Source organism: Teleopsis dalmanni, chromosome 2, assembly GCF_002237135.1.
Source record: "Teleopsis dalmanni isolate 2A chromosome 2, ASM223713v2, whole genome shotgun sequence".
Taxonomy (NCBI): Eukaryota; Metazoa; Arthropoda; class Insecta; order Diptera; family Diopsidae; genus Teleopsis; species Teleopsis dalmanni.
This window is the reverse complement of record NC_051847.1, coordinates 114590073-114596850: the sequence shown is the minus strand read 5'-3', so window position 1 is coordinate 114596850 and position 6778 is coordinate 114590073.

Genomic DNA, 6778 nt, shown 5'->3' with positions numbered 1-6778 from the left:
CATATATTAAAGAAGTAAATATGTATTAATTAATCATTGTTGTTATAAATTATTTTGTTAGTTGAAACGGATAAAGTCTAAATCCCTTTTATAATTAAATATACAAAATGATACAAAGAGTAAATTAAATTTATAATTGAATTTTTAAACAAATAAGTTATTTACATTATTAGTATTAGTTAAGTCTAAGTAGAAAATGTGCAAAAGTTATTATTATTAGAAACAAAGATAAACAAACACAGCAATTACGAATAATAACATTTATTAAATATATTTAGAAAAAAATTAACTGAAAAAAAATAATATATTTAAAAATATTATGAATTATTTGAAATAATTAACAAAAACAAATAATTAACAAAATAAAAGGAAAGCAATAAATAAATTACTTTATTAAATAAATTAAAAGAAAATAGATTTAAAAAAGTTTTAATAAATGCTCAACTTTGTAATATATATATATATATATATATTTACGTATATATATAATAACATAAGTAAATATAAATTAAATATATTAAAGAATATGCAACAAAAATCACGGAGTTATTTATTTTAATAAAAATAATTTTAATTTTATTTATTTATCTCATATTATGAAATAATTTCATTTAAAAAATACGCGTATTTTATTTTTTTGTGAAAAAACGAAATATAGATTAGTTTAAATTTTAAAAATCTTTATTCATACGCATATACCATATAATTATATCACCAAAATTCGTGACTCTACTTGTATTTGTTTTTATTTGAAAATCAGAAATATTCTTTCATTTTAATAAAAACCAAATCTATAAATGAAAATGCATATTAAGATTTTTTTAAAATATTTTATTTAAACAATTTGCTCAAATATTAAAAATAAAATATTTTCATTGTAATATTTTCTTATTAGTGTCATAGGTAAAAAATGTATTTAAATAAATTTTTGTAATGTAGTTGATGAAAATTTGTATAACGTTTCGTGATTTTTGTTGAAATAAATTTACTAATATTCCATATATCAGTAATAATTCATTGATTAAAACAATATATTCACAAGTAATTAATGGTGTAAGCAAGAATCTGCATTCTACAATATAAAATTATGAAAACCTTTCTGGCATAAATAAAAGTGGAAACTAATATGAATGCCTTTTAAAAACTTCATGGCCAGCAATCATATTCAATCCTCTAAGAAGTTCAACAAAATAATTTCCGTAAAATTATAACATAATATCCATTTCTCAAGTTTGTATTTCTTAAATTGCTATTGCCAAAAATCTTTAAAGTTCATTTACCAAAAATGTAATAAAATGTTTTTTAAAATCTTTTTTTATATACTCTTGCATTATTCAAAATATGAATATAAACCAAGTTAAAAAAGATTTAGATGAATTTACCCCCTAATATTTATTATATTGATACATAAGGAAAAAAATTTTCAATTGAATTTAAGGCATTTATATATATATAACTTTAAAGACAAGTATTTAAATTAAATTTGAAGAAATCAATATAATTATAGTACTTAAGCTCGAATAAAAAAAAGAAAGGAAAATTTATGAAATATATGAATTTACCTTACCATACAACACAACTTTGAAGTTAAAAACCATTTTTCATAAAATGTGTTATTTCTATACTAAAACGAAAGAAAAAAAATCAAAATAAAAATTTATTAAAACTTTAAATGATGTTTTATTTTGTTCAGTTGAATAAGTCAAATGTGGCATTTAAATATTGTGTTAGTTGTTGGGGTTAACCGTGGAGATCTATAGCAGGAAATATGACAGCAATTACAAAACGGATACGATTCACGGTTAAGATATGATTGAGTAAATGTAACGTAAAAATAATAGAGGTTCTTTGGGATAAGAAAGTTTTAATTCAAAACTGGCCTAGTTATTACAAAAGCTTAATATATCAAATTGCGGTATTGTACTTAAAATGTACATGGGCGTTTGACAGCGCCTCTGAATTAAAAAAAATAAAGATAGTATTCTTGATTATAGCCGTTGCTGTCTCGACAACTACCGAATTTTGATTGCAACCTCTGCAGATGAAATAGCGCTAGTGTTATACAAAGCAATATATAACTTACAGAATAACCTTATTACGACATTTGGATGATTTGATAAATGGAGTGTATAAATTTACACAAATCAAACAAATCAAATTTACACGAACAAAAAATATGAAATTATGCGTCTTTCTTCTTTGCTTGATAAAACGTGAGTGTCTAATGCACTTTGACTCCATAGTATCTGTGACCACTTGGATGATCCACTGTAAAAAGCGCTTCGTTGAATTATGATAAGGAGTTATTCAGGAGATATTACAAAAATGGATTCTATTCTGAATGGGAATGAGAGTTTTCTCTCTTTTCCCATGTTCCTTATTTTGAATGAAATGGCAAGTATTCCCATTTCACTTATTGTAAATAAAAAGGGAGTTTTTTTATTTTTCGTACCAAACTATTCCCAGGCCAGTTGTGTGGGAGATTAGTTAAAAAAACCCTAATTAAATATGTAAGTAAAAAATAATTATTAGTTTTTTGAATATAATTAAATTTTTATTTATTTATTATTTTATCTACATTGGTTTTTTTTACAAATTAAAGTGTTGGTTTAAAAAATTTAAAACAATAGAATATTAAAATTATGCAAAATTGAGGAGGAAATTAAATAAACTCGTCGACTTTTGAAAATAAAAGAACTCAAACTTCAGTTAAAACATTAATAATTTCAATATTGTTACATTAATATTTTTACATAATAAATTATGTAAATATTTAAAAAATAAAATAAAAGTTTTTAATTATTTACTTAAAAGTATTCGTTATGAAATGCAATTGAATGCATTTTCAAAAATTCAAATTTTTTTAATTTAAATCCACATTAACTGACATTAAATCGAAACAAATTCAATTTTTTTGGTTTTCTTACAACAACCATCTACAGAGCAATTCAGAATAGGGGAATTTCAGTCTAGGGAGAAACTAATTTCCTGGGAATATTCAGAATAGGTGTGATTGAATTTGTTTTAAGAGAGTGCAGATCTAAATGAGTGTGAGCACACAGAATCAAACAAGTTAAACGCTATGTCTTTGATGTAATTTTGTACACTCTGTCTTAATATTTTGAAAAGTTTCTAGTTTTCTAATGGTGGATTGAGCAGCGTTGTTATAAGAAACAAGATGTAATCACTTGCTTATAAAGCAGAGTAGTCTTTTTTACACTTAAACTTCTTGGTATTAATAATTTGAGAGCATTAAGACTTATATAAGTTCGTTTTTTTTTTCTACAGCCAAGTGCATCTTCTGTCAAAAGTTAGACCTAAGTATTCTACATTATATTTCTACATTGTTAACTTTAATTTTTTTTTTTGCATTTAATTCATACATGTCATAATAAAAATAGCTTTCATTTTTTCAGCTATTACTCTAATTTTCTACCTTCGGAAGTGTCTCCTCAAATTCGAAAAACTTGCTGTATATAAATTATAAAATATAGAAAAAATAATGGAGAACCTTGACCGACACTCGCTTTAATTTGTTTCATAGATGAAAAGTAGTTAGAAAAGTAATAATAATAGAAAAGTAATAGAAATAATATATATAATATAATTATTACAATAATTATTACAATAATATACAAATAAAAATATTTGTTAAAAATCTAGCTTAAAGTTATATCAATTTTTTTATTTTTTTAAATTTTTTTATCAATTCAACGGAAATATCATAATTTTTTTTAAATATGCGAACATAAAAAGTCAAGTACGGCTTTGGATCAGTTGGTTAAGGTGGGCTGATTCTGAGCTTCACATTTGGCAGGACCCGAGTTCGATTCCTGGTACCTGTAGTCTCAAAAATAATTATTTACGAATAATTAAATACAAGAATTATTTCCAAGACCACTGATGATGGGTATTTGGCAATACTCGAAACAGCTGCATGGTCAGCCAAAAATTCAATTAATTAAAATAATATAAAAAATAAAATTTTTGTTGTTGTAGTTCACTACTGTTCGAAAAAACCTCTTTATAATTTTTTGGTTTGATATTCAGGGACATTCTTTTTCTCAATCACTAATTAGAGATTTTTTTCTCATATGTTAAAGGAAATATTCCGACTTCCATATTTGATAAGTTTTGATAAAAGATCAATCACCATTCTATTAAATTCTTCTGCATTTTGTTTACTTTGAACTTTTAGAATTGAGCATAAATTGTCACTAAAGATTTTGCAAAAGGATCGACTTTTTCTCTTAGTGTAGCGGATATATTGCATATGAAACATATTTCTATGTTTTTGATTCTAATATATTCTAAGCATCAAAAAAGTGTGGACTATGTTGATTGTTGTTGCGAAATTGTTGTTGCGAACCTCTTGAAGTTCACTAGTAAATATAGAGTGACTTGCGACATCTTCTTATATTCATTATCTGTGGCTAGATGAATATTATCTAGGAATAGAAACAGAAAAAAAATAGAAAAAACAAAAATTAGAATAAAATAAAGAACATAAAATATATCTATATATTATAAAAATTTTACTTTTAAATTAAAATATAAACGTTATTTTTTACTATGTAACATACTATATTATAAGAGTGCTTTTTGTTTATAGAAGTAACATATACTCGGCAACTGTCCACGATACTACAAAAAAGTAGTCTTGTCCTAGACAAATATATAAAAAAACTTAGCTCAAGTGTATAAAAACGCTTTCAATAAAATTAAATAAATAAATTATTCTTATTACATATAAACAATTTATTGTTATATTATTGTTTGCTATTAATAAATTATAATAAAATTTTGTTTTATAATTTGATATTGTTATAATACTTAAATGCTGCAGCAGCTGGCAAGCAAAAACAAAGTGATGCTTTGCTACGTACCTTCTCACACAGGATTCAATGGTAATGAGTCTGCCGACAGTCTTGCGAGGTCAGAATCAGCCATTCAAATCTGTGGACCGGAACCATATTTTGGATTAAATTGGTCTACAATTAGGTCTTTGATTGATAAATGGTTTTTAGTCGAGAGAAGTCGCTACTGGCACGACATACCAGGTAACCGTCACGCTAAAGAGCTGGTTCATCCTTACAGTTATGGTAAGGTATCCTTCTCTTGCCGAACAGAGTTGAAGTTGCTGGTGGGATATTTAACGAGTAAATTTGTCTCGTCTGCTTCCAAGCAGACTGCGCAGCCGTGATCTAGGCCAGGTGGAAATCACTGGGGTCGAGAACGACTCTCCCCTTCTGACATTAGGAGGTCCTCAACGGCCAACATTCTGGCTTTCATTCGGAAGGCGGAATGTCTTCTGTTCGTTTAGGGCCCGTTGCAGCACAAAAGATTAACCATGGTCACAGTGCTCCGCTACGTTGGGAGCTGGATCCCCGATTATTCCTATTTCCTATTTCTATTAACGATATCAAAAAATGTAATTAAGTACTCTTATACGAAAATTACAGTTAGTTTTAATAATGCTCTTGTAATATATGAGAAATCATAATAAACGTCTTCTTATTTTCAGCAAATACTAAAATGATAGCTTAGATCACTAAATTTAATATGAAACTATCTTTTATATAAATTTTATATATATATATCATATGTATATATCTTATATGTACTATCTTATATATACTCTATTCTTGAATAGTATCCCAATTATCTGTATTAAAATTAACTTCAACGTATATCCATTATACATGACATATTTATATAAAAATTTTAGCTAAATAGAGTGAGAAACCATATTTTTACATATGTTTTTCGAAAACTTTGTTTAATTTAGTTGTCATATAGTATGTATTTTCTTTTATATGTTATATGTATCTAATATGTATGATTTTGATCTTTATAATCTTTATAGTAAACAAAATTAATATTTTTATTCATATTTTTTAAGCATGTTTTTCGACCATATCATAGTAGTGTTGTGTCGTCCTTCTAGTATAAACGCTCTGTACTATCAGGCCGGACTATGTTCAAATTAATAAATTAATAGTACTATATTGAATAAAATTGTATCTCTGATACATAAAAGTATTGATAGTGTAATATAGATTATTTTTTATTTTTATTTTTTTTTTTGTTGTTTTTGTTTGATACTCATATCAGAGCCTAATGTATTTGATATTTGTTATTTTTTGATGACATCTTGTTAAAGTTTATAAAAACATTAGTCGTTATATATTTCTTGAAATTCTGTTAATTACCATTAGAATTTTATTTATTTTTTTCCAAAACCATTTCTAGTAATTCATAAACTTAGACTCATTATTTATTATTATTAAACACACTTTTATGTAATCTTTTTTTATTTTCTAATTGAAGACGATAGTGCATTTTGAAATTGTGTTATAAAACCAAAGCTCTTCTGTTAACTGTTAAAATGTAAAAAATATTTAAATTCCATTGATTGTAATCTTTAGCATTCTGTTAATAATTATTTTTTTCCTTACTTACCTATAATATTAAATCAGAAATTGAAATGAGTATATTTAGTAGATAATACCTTTTTATTATTTTGTTTTAAATATTATAATTGGTTTTTTTTTTATTAAACAAAAAATATTTTAACAAAAAATGTAGGATCCAATTTAATATACACAATTTTAGATAAATAGAATTAGTATGAATTTGTTTTTTTAAATAAAATATTTTATTAAATTATATACAAACCAAAAATTCCAAAATGTATTTAAATTTAAATTTAAATTTGAATAAATTCTTATTACATATAAACAATTTATTGTTATATTATTGTTTGGTATTAATAAAT